Source organism: Balaenoptera musculus, chromosome 3 (genome assembly GCF_009873245.2).
Source record: "Balaenoptera musculus isolate JJ_BM4_2016_0621 chromosome 3, mBalMus1.pri.v3, whole genome shotgun sequence".
NCBI classification, from domain to species: Eukaryota; Metazoa; Chordata; class Mammalia; order Artiodactyla; family Balaenopteridae; genus Balaenoptera; species Balaenoptera musculus.
This window is the reverse complement of record NC_045787.1, coordinates 158,648,645-158,661,096: the sequence shown is the minus strand read 5'-3', so window position 1 is coordinate 158,661,096 and position 12,452 is coordinate 158,648,645.

Below are 12,452 nucleotides of genomic sequence, written 5' to 3'. Positions count from 1 at the left end.
GGCTCCAGGTCACACAGCACTTCAGAGGCTGAACTAGAGGAGAGCTGGAGGCGAGTTGTTGGCACCCTGAGATTCTGGTTCAGAGTCAGCAGCCAGGTCACATACTGTGCTTGGGGTCAGGAGATGCAGGCTGCTCTGCTGTTATTCCAACACGGGAGGCATCTGGAATAACAGGGCAGGCTTCCTGGTGGAGGATTTCTTTAGAGCAGGCCTTAGTGGAAGATGAGTCAGTTTCCATCGCAGAGGCAGGGCACTGGACAGGCAAGGGCCTGGAGGCTGGAGTGGGCAGGTGGATCCGGGTAGAAAGGAGTATCCCATCGGAGGCCGAATATCTGGGAAGGGCTGGGTGAGAACTCAACTTGGTTCTGGCTTCCTAGAGCTTAGTTGGCCTCAGGGAGTCAGTAGAGAGGAAGGGTAGCTGGGAGATGGGCCCAAGTGTCTGGGGTGGGGTCCACGCATTTACCAGGCCACTGCTATGGGCTCCCATCCAAGTGACACCCTCCCTGCACTCATAAGCCTGCCCCTGCACCTCTGGCCCCTATCCCCCCTCACTCTCCACCAGCCCCCCAGCTCTGGCCCCACTATCTCCTTGTTCCCAACTTCTCCAGCACAGCAGACTTGTTCCCTCTCAGGCCTATGCCAAGAACTCTATTCTCCCAGGTGTCAAGTCTCAGATGCAGATCCTCACAGATGTCCCCAACTCTGTGGGGTCACAGCTGAGCCTAAGGGAGCCAGGCTCTGCCCAGAAGTAGGGAGGTAAAAGTCTTCATGGAGGGAGGGCCTTGAAGGATGGGAGTTCTCCACACAGACAAGGGACAGAAAAGGCTGAAGGGACCACACATGCAAAGGCCTGGAGGTCACAACTTCTGTTCGGGGGGGGGGGGGTGCCATTAATAATTGGGTACAGCTGAAGTGCAGTATGGCAGGTACCTGAAACAATGGTAGCTGACATAAAAACTAACCAACATATATTGAGCACTGGCTTAGTTTGGGGATTTCCCCAGGAACCAACTCTGAGACAAGGACTAGGGGGCATGTGAGGGATCTAGGATGGACCCCAGGAAGACCCCGTGGGGGTTGAGGGAAGTGAGACAGACGGAAGGAGCCCTGCAGGGGGTGCCAATGAGCTGAACCCTCACCAGGGAGGACTGAGAAAAATCCATTGTGAGATGCTGTGCGAAGCATCCACTGGATGCTGGGCCCTGGCCTAGCACATGGTAATGTCATTTCCCTGAGCCCTGGGGACAGCCCTGTGTTATATTGATCTTCTTTCTGGATGGGAAAACTAAGTCATCTGCCTGTGTCACATAGCCAGGAAGCACCCAGACTGTTGGTGAGCCAGCAGGGTGGAGGTGGGGCCCGGAATTGGGGCTTGGGATGTCAGCTGAATAACGGGTGGAGGAGCCCAGATGGCTCCCCACAAGTGGAGCCATTTGAGCTCCCCCTCTTACCTCTGGGGGCCTTAGGCCAGGGCCTTAATGGGTCTGAGCCTGTTTCCGCCTATATAAAACAGGACTGAAACAGTATCTAACCCTAGGCCATCTCGAGAATCAACGAGATGGTGCCTAGGAAGGGCAGATGCTGAAGAAGAGCTTGGCAAAGGAACCTCCTGCATGGCCACGTTGGGGTATTTGTGGCCGGCGATTAGGGAAGGTCGGGGACCAATGGTGATTAACTGCAGGGAAGAAGCCAGCGGAGCGTGCAGGGCCTTGGACGCCACGCTGAAGAATGGGGCGATGAATGGGACTTCACCCCAGGGCGACGGGGAGCCATGGCAGGTGTGTGAGCAGAGAGTAGGAAGAGCACCGGAGCTGCGAGTGGCAAGCTCTGCTGGGGACTTGTAGGGGGACGACTGGTAGGCCAGAGAATGAAGGTAAAACTCAGGACAGGTGCTGAGAGGGCCGCCTTCATTCCTCACACATAAAGACGACGGTAATAACGACTGTTCTGTTTCAAAGAAAATCCTCTTCTGACGCTTTCTGGCCTCATCCCCGCGGAAATCCCAGGCTGGCGCATGCGTGCGGGCAGCAGGGAATCCCCGGCTTCGCCGCAGTGCGCGGGAGGGGGCGTGAGACGGGAGTTCCGTGCGCTCCCAGCCCTCCCCGCGCGCGTTGCCTTGACGACCAGGCGGTGCCGCGGGGACGCCGGACACTCACTGCGCCTGCGCGGGGATTGTCTCAAAGGCGCCAGGGCTTTCCCGTCGTGCGCGAGTCGGGGAGGGAAAGCCGCGCCCGGCACGCATGCGTGGACCCTCGCCCGACTCCCGCCCTGTGGGCCAGGGAATCCTCACCTGCCGCAGTGCGCACTGGGGGCGGGGCGGGGAAACCGGCTCAAACTGGAGTGGGGTTCGCGGAGGCTTGGGCTGGGGAGGGAGCGAGCGCGGGGTCTTCCCCAGGTTCCCGCTCCGGCCCTCGCCGTCGCCTTGGCAACCGGGCGCGCCGGCCGCAGTGAGGGGGCGGCAGCAGCCTCGGGGAAGCCGGGCGGCTCTGCGCCTGCGTGGGGCTCCGCGCCTGAGGCTGGGGTTTCCCTTCGTGCGCCTGAGGGATCGATGCGAGGGGCGGTGTGTGGGGAGGACTGGAGAAGGTGGGCGCCAGGGAAGGGGGTGAGCGCGGAGAGAGGGGCTGTGGGATAGGGGAGGATTGTGGTGGAAAGAGGAGGCGGAGTGGGTGCCGAAGAAGGTAGGGGGAAACGGGAAAGAGTGGGGGTGGTGGGGAGAGGGGTACCGGAGGAGATCGGAGGAGGGGGTAATGAGGGAGAGAGTAGAGGGAGGGGGACAATAGAGGAAAAGGAAGGAAGGGAGGAGGAAGTTGGGGAGCAGTTAAAGGACACGGACAATATGAGGGAAACAAAGAGAAGCTTATTGAAGGGAACACGGTGGGGTGTAGAGGTGACTGGGGGAGAGGACGGACACCTTCAGGACAAAGCAAACCCCAGGTTTGCTGAGCCAGGAAATCCAAGTCTAAGATTTCCAGATTTAGAAAAAAAAAAAAGGTACGGGACACACCAGTTAAACTTGACTTTCAGTTAAGCAATGAATAATTTTTAAGTATGTCTCATTCCGTGCACTGTTTTTACTGGCAACCCTAATCTTGGTCGGACCACTTCCCTCTCCTCCCTGCCCTCCCCCGCCCCCCCACCCCGCCTGTCCCTTGAGCCTTTCTGAAAGCCGCTGGGACCTCTCAGATGATGCCTTTGTCTCTCACCTCCCTGGTGCCCCACAGCCCTGCATACTGGTGCCCTCCCATGCCATCTCCCATCCTCCTGGCTTCGAACACCACCTTGAGGTGGAGTCCTGGCCAGGCAGTGAAATGCTGAAAGGCATGGCTCCCACAGCACCTTCAGGTTCTCCTGCGGGCGCTCGCGCGCTCTCTCTCTCCCCCCCCCCACAGCCCCCCATAGCCCCTCCAAACCCTCTGCCTTGGGGCCTGGCCCTGCTGAGGTGACATAATGTCTCCGCCCATGCCAGCTGCCATCACCTCCTTCTCCCTGAACTTCCTGGGCTCCTTACTCTCAGCCTGCGACCCAGGAAGCTCCTACTCCAGACTCCCCCTCAATCTCTGGGCACATAAGCATATAGTAGATACTCGGAAAAACATTGGAGGGTAGTTTTATGGAGGCAAGTACTGGGGGGAGTACTTGATTTTTCAACACAGGCAGCTGCATTTTTCATCCCTTAGGGGCACACACCCTCTCCAAGCTTTTGTACCCTCCAGCAAAGCAATTATCCTTTTATCCTCCCCTTTGGTTTCAAAAAGTATAAGATAATAAAACATTATGGGAAAGCTAATAACGGGAAAGGTCAGCCCCTGAGAGCCCCTGGAGCTGGGCTGCCCCTCACTGCCTCCCCCTCTCCCCACTTCTCATCTTTGCTCTTCATATTTATTTCCCACTGGAACAAGTCGCACCTCCCGCCTGGCTTCTGCTTAACAGGCCAGAAACTCGGCCCCATGGATCATTTTTCCCAGGAGCATGTTATTTGGTAACGGGCTAAGCAGTCCTCAGATGGGGAACATTTGAGCCCGATTGTGCTTTTAGTTTCAATGTCCTAGGCGACGCCCCTGCAGAATCAGGCCCTGCATCTTTTGTGCCATGTCCTAGGGGTGCTTTCTGGGGCAGCTCACTGGGCAGAGGGTGATGCCATCCCTTTATTTGGAGCTGGGTAGCTCCTGGGGTGGTGCTGGATCAGAGTTGGCCCCCTCCTCTCATCAGCCAGGCCCAAGTTGCACCGGGGGCCCCATTCCCCTGGGGGAAACAGAAGGTGAATAAGTGAACAGACCGCTCCCACCAGGAATGAGGACAGTAACCTAGGATGATGTTGCCAGATAAGGAACGACTCTAGGCAGGAGGTGACATTGGACCGGGCTTCTGAAAGACAGTAAGAGTTGAGGAGAGCCAGGAAAGGGTGATCCTGGAAGAAGGAACAGCAGATGCAAACGCCCCGAGGCTGGACAGGGTGACAGCTGACAGGCTGGGGTGAAGGGCCCCCACGTGGGGGCCGGACCACGTGGCCCTTTCAGGAGGGGGCGAGTCAGGATCCTCCTTTTGGTTCAAGCAGGAGATTGCCTGTAATGTGGGGCAGGACGTGACCAGTCAGTCACATGGGTGAGGATGGAATTCTGTGGCTGCATCACAGAGAAGGGACTGTGGGGAGACACTGGGGACACATGAGCTGCGGGACTGGGAGGGGACGTTCTGGGGGACCCACAGGGCAATTGTGGGTGTTCAAGGGCGGGGGACACCCCAAATGATGCGTGCCCTGCCACCACTGGCTCGCGACTCTCCCTCACACGGGCCTCAGCCTCCCACCAAGGGCTGGAAGCCACCCCCAGGGAGGTGTTGGGTGAGGCCCCTCCTCTGTCGAGTCCCCGCTGTTCCCGCAGCCCTCCCCCTCTCTGCCTCCACAATGCAGACCCCAGAGGCCCCCTGCCGCTTTGTTCTCTTTCCCTCCACACATGGTCACGGTCACGCTGGCGGCTCCCTCTGAGCGCGGCTTACACACATAATGGGAGGGGGGAGAAAGCGTTCCCAGTCGCCCCCGCATCCGCCCCCGCGGTCCGCCTCCCCCAGCCCAGCCCGCACCGCGGAATCCCCGCCTCAGGACCCCGCCCGGGAGAGCATTACCTTTCGCGAGATGCTCGGGGTGGGGAAGGGGGAGGGCTATTTTTAGAATGAATGGAAGAAAAGAGGGGAAAAAATCAAAACAAAAAAAAAGGATGGAGGCTTGTAGAAGCCTTCTGGCTCCCAAGAGGAAAGCCCCCTCACCCCAGGCCAAGGCAGAAAGGGGTGGGGGCTGTTTCAGAGACGGGGCGGGCGGAGCAGCGGGGGCAGAAGGCGAAGAGGGAGAAGACAGTGGTCTGGGAGGGCGCCGCGCTTCCTGGAGGTAAGGGGGAGAGCTGGAGGAGACCAGGAAGACGTAGCCGGCAGCCCTACAGACTCCTGAGAGCTGTAGGGACCCCAGAGGTGGGCGCTGTCCAATCCAGACACTCCGACAAACAGACTCGGAGAGGGGCCTGGGCAGAGCCAAGGTCATTGGGGGGCTGAGCCCTAGACTCAGTCTCCCATCCCCTAGTGACCCAGACCTCGGGAGCCGCATTGTTCTAATTTGGCAGAGTGACCTTCACAAACCCTGCCATCCAGGCCTCTGCGGTTCATGTTCGGCGGGGTCCCGGAATCGTGCGGGAAGAGGGCGGATATCAGGATATCACTATGCAACAATAACACGGAGAAGTTTTCTGTGGTTTGTTTTCTGACCACCCCGGGTCCCTCCTCCCTCACTGGGACCTTCCAGCCCGGGCAATATCACCAGCTGCTCGAAACCCCCGGGTTCCCCCTGTAACTCCAGGCCCACTCAGGGTATGTGTGTGGGGGGAGGTTAATTGCCTTCTGTCTCCCTGGCCTCTGCTCCTTCCCCGGACCCCGGGAGCGGCCCCCAGAGTGAGGGGGGCAGCCGTATTCTGTGCTGCTGGGTCTCTGGGCCTTGGCCAGAGGCTCCCCCTGTCTGGGTCTCAGTTTCCCCATCTATGAAATGAGCGCCGCGGGGTAGCAGCGGCAGAGGGTCCTCCCGGCTCTTTGAGCATCCTAGGAGATTTGCTGGCACGCCCCTGCGAGGAGGGGGCTTGCGCGAGACCAGAACAGGGATTCCCGCCCCCCACTTCTAGAGCAGCGTGGCGGGGGAGGGGGTCGCGCGGCGGCAGCCTCCGGCTGCCTCTCCCTCTGCGCGGTCGGCGCCCCCTCCCCGGGCGGCAGGGCGGGGCCCAGAACGGCGGGGAGGGGGTCAGCTCTGCGGCGGCGCGCGCACACCCTCCCGGCTCACACGCCCTTGCCCGGCGGTGCACTTGTCTTCGCGCTCGGGCCAGGCGCGGGGGCTCCAGCTGCTGCGGCCGACTCCGGCCGGTGAGTAGGCAGTAGGGGGGTGGGTTACAGGGTGGAGGTCTCAGCGGCGCTCCCCTTCTCCTCGGTGGGAGTATAGGTCTGGGTTTGCCCGACTCGGGGAATTCAAAGGGGGAGCTGCGGGAGGGAAGGAAACCCCTTCCATTCTCCCCCAACACCAAGACCCGAGTCAGCTTCAGGGCCCCCAACCCCTGGAGAAGGGGGCTCCCGCTCCCGGAATTTGGGATGCGGAGACATCCTCCCACGGAGGAGAGGGTGGAGACATGGGCACCCTCCTGCGCCGCCCTCAGTGTGTGTGTGGGGGGGGAGGACTGGTCCCACTGCCCCTCCCCATTACCTCCCCCTCCCCCAAGGCCTTTCTCTCCCAGTGTGTGGCAGGGATTCCCCCGGCCGGCCTTGCTGCAGAGTGGAAGGGAACCCCCTCCTGCCAGCCTACTGTGCGCCTGAGCGCTTGCTCTTTGGAGCTCACGCTCTTCTCTCTTCCCTAAGCTTCTTCTCTTACCCCCACCCCCATTGACAGGGAGAGAGGCCCAGAGAGGGCTAGCACTTAGCCAAGGTCATGCAGCTGGGCAGGAGCAGAGCCGGGTTTGTGGCTCACTAACCTCAGAACCCAGCGGATGGTGTCAGCTCTAGGGTCCTCCGCTCCCTGCATTTAACCACAGGTGTGAGGGCCCTGTCTGGGGGACCCTGGAACTGGAGGAGGCTTTCTCTCACTCTCCCCAAATCTCTCCGCCCTGCTAGAGGCCCAGACAGGAGTGAATGGAGAAGCCCCACCACCACCACCACCTGGCTCCTTCCTTTTGGCTCCGAGGTCCCTCATGCCCCCTAGCCCCCCTCCCCAAGCCTGACCAAGACCTTGAAGGAAATCCCTGGGGCGTGGGGGGAATTCCAGATGGGCAAGCTGAGCATCGTGAGCCCGTGGAATAATGTCCAGTCTGATTCAACCACCTGCTGGTTGACCTTCTACCATCCCCCTGCCCTACCAGGGCCAGAGTCAACTCCCAAGTCCCCCTGGCTAGAACAGGCAGCCCCTGAGCCATGCAGGCGGCCATTGGCTCCCACCCCAGACGCTGGCAAAAGAAAGGACAGCTGTGATGTTCACAGCCAGCTGAGTTTTCCCTTCAGTCCCATTCTGGGGTCTCCCCCACCCCTCTGCACCATGGGGCTGCCCTGTGTCCCCTTCTGCCCTCTCCTCCAGGGCAAGACCTGGGTACTGTGGTCATATGGGGATTCTGGAGACAGCCCTGTATAGACAGCGAATACTGTGAGGGAGCTACAGTTCCCAGGGCAGCTGCAAAAAGGGGAGGATTTAGGGACGGCCAAGAATAGAGCCAGAGGTTCCTGACTCCTTTATCCTCACACCAGCACATCCTAGCCTCACCCACCCAGCTCTCCCTGTGGTGAAGGAATTGGTGGGGGCGAGGTGGGGAGAGGAAGACAGGGAGCAGCCTGAGGAAAGGCAGATAGAGCCTTCAGTGTCAGGGGAAGGAGGGGGGCCTCCAGGGAGGGGGCCTGGTATGGGAGGAATGTATCAGCAGAGGTTCACCAAGGGGCATGCGGGAGGCAGCAGGGCTCCACTGGACAGACAACGCCACTGATCGTGAGTTTCCCTAAAACTTACAAGGTAACCCAGCTTGTCAGAGTGTAGATCTGTTCTAAAGACCATTGCCGTCTGGGAGCTGTCCGCCTGCCCTCCTGGGGCCCTGCTCCACCCCACAACCCATGTCTGGTCCTTACAGGTCAGGGGGGAAAGAAAAGCGGCCACAACCCCCTGCCAGCCAAGTGGTAGCCCAGCGGGACTGAAGGGGACAGGCCGTTTGGTGGTGCCTCATCAGGAAGACCCCTGCACCCGAGGGAGGGTGAGTGAATCGCAAACTCAGGTCACATTTGGGGGTCGGGGGCAGGGGGCCAGGAGTTGGATAGAAAAACTGGTGACTTAAGATAAAAGTGCCAGCCTTTGAAACAATACTAATAATTTAATAATTATTATTATTATAATGACTATGCGTTCTAGAGCCCCCCAGAGAGTCACTATCCACTTTCTTTGATCACTGGTGGTGGGGAACCTGCTCAGAGAGGCTCAGTGATCCACCCAGAGTCACACAGCCAGAAGGAGGGAGTTGAACTGGGTTGGAGGGACCCTAACCCCCACAGTCTCCACCACCCAGATCCCGTGGCCTCACTCCCTGGGGACAACCCTTGGGGAGCACCTCCTTTGCTTCTTCTTTCTCCTGCAAATGTTGATGGACATTCTGGCGTCGGCAGTGAGCTGCCGATGTGGAGAGGACAGAAGTGCCAGTCCCAGATGTGTGGGATCATTTAGTCAAGCAACAAAGACTAAGCAGTTGTGGTATGCCGGGCCCGGGACTGGGCACTGGGAACACAGCAAGCACTGAGGCAGGGCCAAATATGCCCTTGTGATATGTGCTGGGAGGAAAATAAAACATGGAGATGTATTAGAGAATGACTGGGGCATAGGGGAGGCTCCTGTAGTTGGGCAGAGGGACCTCTCCAGGGAGCTGACCGTGAGCTAAGACCTGAAAGAGGAGGAGTAGCCAGCCAGGCAAGAGCTGGGAGAGCAGCATACCAGGCAGAGGGAACAGCATGTGCAAAGGTCCTGAGGCGGAAAGAAGCTTGGCATGTCTGAGGAACAGTGAGGAGGCTGGTGTGGCTGGAACAGAATGAGCAAGGAGGAAAGTGAGGGCAGGGGTGTCTGCAGGCAGGGGCTGAGGTGAAGGAGTGGACTGCAGAACACTGGGGAGCCATGGAGTGTGTGTGAGCAGGGGAGAGATATAGTCTGATTTATGATTCTCAAAAGCCCCTGTGGCTTCCGCGGAGAACAGGGACTATTGGGGCAGGAGTGGAAGTGACAGAAGGCCAGAGGGGAGGCCAAAGGGGCATCTGAGTAGTCAGCTGGGCCAGGACCAGGGTGGGGTCTCAGGGATGGAGAAGAGTGGGCAGATTCTGGGACTGAGCTGGCCATGGAGGATGAACTGTTTGTGGCCAGGTTTCTGCCTCATGCTGAGGGACCATGGGGAGGGAAGGAGGGATTCACTGTGCCTGGGGAAATCTAGGAAGGCATCCTGGAGGAGGTGTTCTTGCTCTTTGAGCTGGGTCTTGAAGGGTAAATAGGAGTTTGCCAGTGGCCAATTGGAGCCATGTCCGGGATCTATTCATACAGACGCCGTGCAGGCCACGGGGAGCCACTGAGCACTAGGAATTAGCAGCAACATGATCATATTTTAGCAAGGAAAGACCCCTCCGGGGGCCTAGCAGAGACTGGACTGGAGCCCGAGAGGTCAGGAAGGAGCTTTTGAAATGGTCCAGGTCATGATCAGGCCAGTAGCAACTGGGAGCATCCAGTCAGCCATCACAGTATGCCTGGCACGTTTAATGGGGATTAGCTCCCTAGCCCCTCCCCCTGCCCTTGGAGGGTCCTCGTTGCCCTGCTGAGGAAACTGAGGCTCAGAGAGGGACAGTCGGTTGTCCATGACCACTGTATGAGTTTCCAGGGGCTGCTGTAATAAATGACTACAAACTGGGTGGCTTAAAACAACAGGAATATATTCTCTCGCATTTTGGAGGCCAGCAGTCTGAAATCCAGGTGTTGGCGGGGCCACACTCCCTCTGGAGGCTCTGGGAGAAGTCTCTTCCAGCCTCTGGTGGCACCAGATGTTCCTTGGCTTGTGGCTGCATCACTCCAGTCTCTGCCTTTGTCTTCATGTGGTCTTCTGCCCAGTGTGTGTGTCTGTGTCTTCTCACGTGGTCTTCTTATAAGAACACCAGTCATCGGATTAGCACCCACCCTAATCCAGTATGCCCTCACCTTAATTTAACTGCATCTTCAAAGACCAATAACGTGGCCAAATAAGGTCACATTCTGAGGTCCTGGATGAACTGGAATCTGGGAGAGATACTGTTCAAACCAGAACAGCCATGCAGCAGGGTGCTGTGCTTGACCATCGAGCCTTTGCCCCAGGGCTTATGCCAAGGCAGGGGCTGTAGGGATGGGGACAGAGGGGTGGCCTGGAGCGAATTTAGGTGGACAGGCCTGGGGTCCCATTGGATGTGGGGGACTCTGGGGAGGAAGAGTTAGTCTGGAGCCTTCCAGATCGAGAGTGAGGAGGGAGGGAGGAGAAGTTAAGTGTCTGGAGCAGGGATGCCGCTGCCAGCTGAATGAAAAAGGCAGCCCCAGGGCAGGTCCCCTGGTGGATGTGGCAGGGTCTCCCAGACCTCAGCTGCTTGTGGGAACTCCGTGCTAATGACAAAGCCGATTCCCTGCCTGCGTGTCACCCCCAGGCTCCCACCTCCTCCTTCAGAGTAGGGACTGAGGGCCCCTCACTGGGCTGCCCGCGGCGAGGACCAGGGGATGCCAGGCACAGTCCCTTTCCACCCCTCCCTGGCCTCATTTCTGCTGTGAACCATCTGCAAGGGCCAGTTGTATATATTTATTGATTCAAGGTCTTATCTTGCCCACTGGCCTGAAACCATGAGTTTGGGGGATTTTGTGTGACTTTGTCCACAAGTATCCCCCGCTTGGGGTGCAAACTCTGCCTACAGGAGGTGCTCAGTAAATGCCGATAGAATAAATGAAGCTTCTCCAGGTCCCTGAATACTGGAGAGCCCAGGAACAAGCCCTCTGTGATGCCTGCCCCAGCTCCCCCCACCGCCCCCCCCCGACCTTCCTGTCCCCTTCCTGCCCTCATAGTTCACAGGACACTAGGGGGCTTAACCCTCCATGAGTTCCTCTCTGCTCGGAGTCCTCCCACACACAGCCCTGTGAGTGGGACCCCTGCCCGCCTCTGTGACTCGCCCCACCCTGTTTACTCCTTCTCTCCAGCCCCACTGGTCTCCCTTCTCTTCCTCCAACACACCCTCCTCTGTCTCACCTCAGTGCCTTTGCCCTTGCAGTGCCCTCTGCCTGGTGTACCCTTCTCCAGCTCTTCTGGGGTGGCCCCTTGGCCCCTTTCAAATGTTCTCTTTTCCGAGAGGCCTCCCCTGACCATTGTAGTTAAAGGCTCCCCATCTCCGTTCCTATTTTTCTCAACTTCATAGGATCCTTTTCCAATGCTTTTGTATGGAAGCCTCAGTAGTCCTTTACGTGGAGAGGTTTGTTCCGTTTCTCTAGAAGATCAGCTCCAAGAGGAGCAGGTTTGTATCTGTCTCAGACTCTGCATTCCCAGCACCAGACTTAGAGAAGGAGCTCAGTCGGTATGTGAATGAATGAATGAATGGGTGGGTGAATGAATGAATGAATGGGTGGATGAATGAATGAATGAATGAGAGAGTGAGTGAATACCTTCCCCACTCTGCCATCCCCACACTCAAAGGGGACTCAGGGTCCCGCCTCCTTCCAGGCAGTCATTGGTTAGACCCAGGATGGGTCTGAGATTTCTGTGAATGCGCAGCTTGTGGGTGAGGGGGGAGGTGGCCAGTCTGCCCCTCCTCAGGCCACTGCCTCTGGGTCCTTCAGTTCCTGGGAGGTTCTCCCAGGTCTCCTGCACCCAGACCCATGGCAACTGCCCTGAACTTGTGGCCCAGCCCTCGGGCCTCTGGAGGAGGGGCTTTGTGTTTAGCCTCCACCCCCTCACTGGTCTGTAGGTCATTTTCTGGGGCTGAGTCCTGAGGGCCTCCCAGCTGAAGTTCATTTGCATGTTCCTCGGGTCCCTTCCAGCTGACTGTGGGCTGTTGAGAGGCTGTCTGGAATGGAGACTCAGGTATATCCCACCCAGAGCTCCACTTTCATCCACCCCCTACCTTTGTCCACCAATGCCAGCCTTGTCTCAGGGGGGTGAGATTCAAGCAGATAGCATGGCCAGCTTGGGCAGGAGGTGATCGGTCACCAGATTGACTATCAGCTCCTTGAAGAAGGTCCCTGATCCCTCAGGGCAGGTGAGCCCAAAAGGGAAATAGGGATGTTTCCAGAGAGAGAAGGTAGATGCAGAGCCTACAGGGCCTGGGTAGTGGGGGGAGGGCTGGAGAAGCCTCTGGGGGCTGTGGCCCATGCTTTTGTGAATTTCTGGATGTTTACCTGTTGGACTTGAATTCAGAAAGCATCAGAT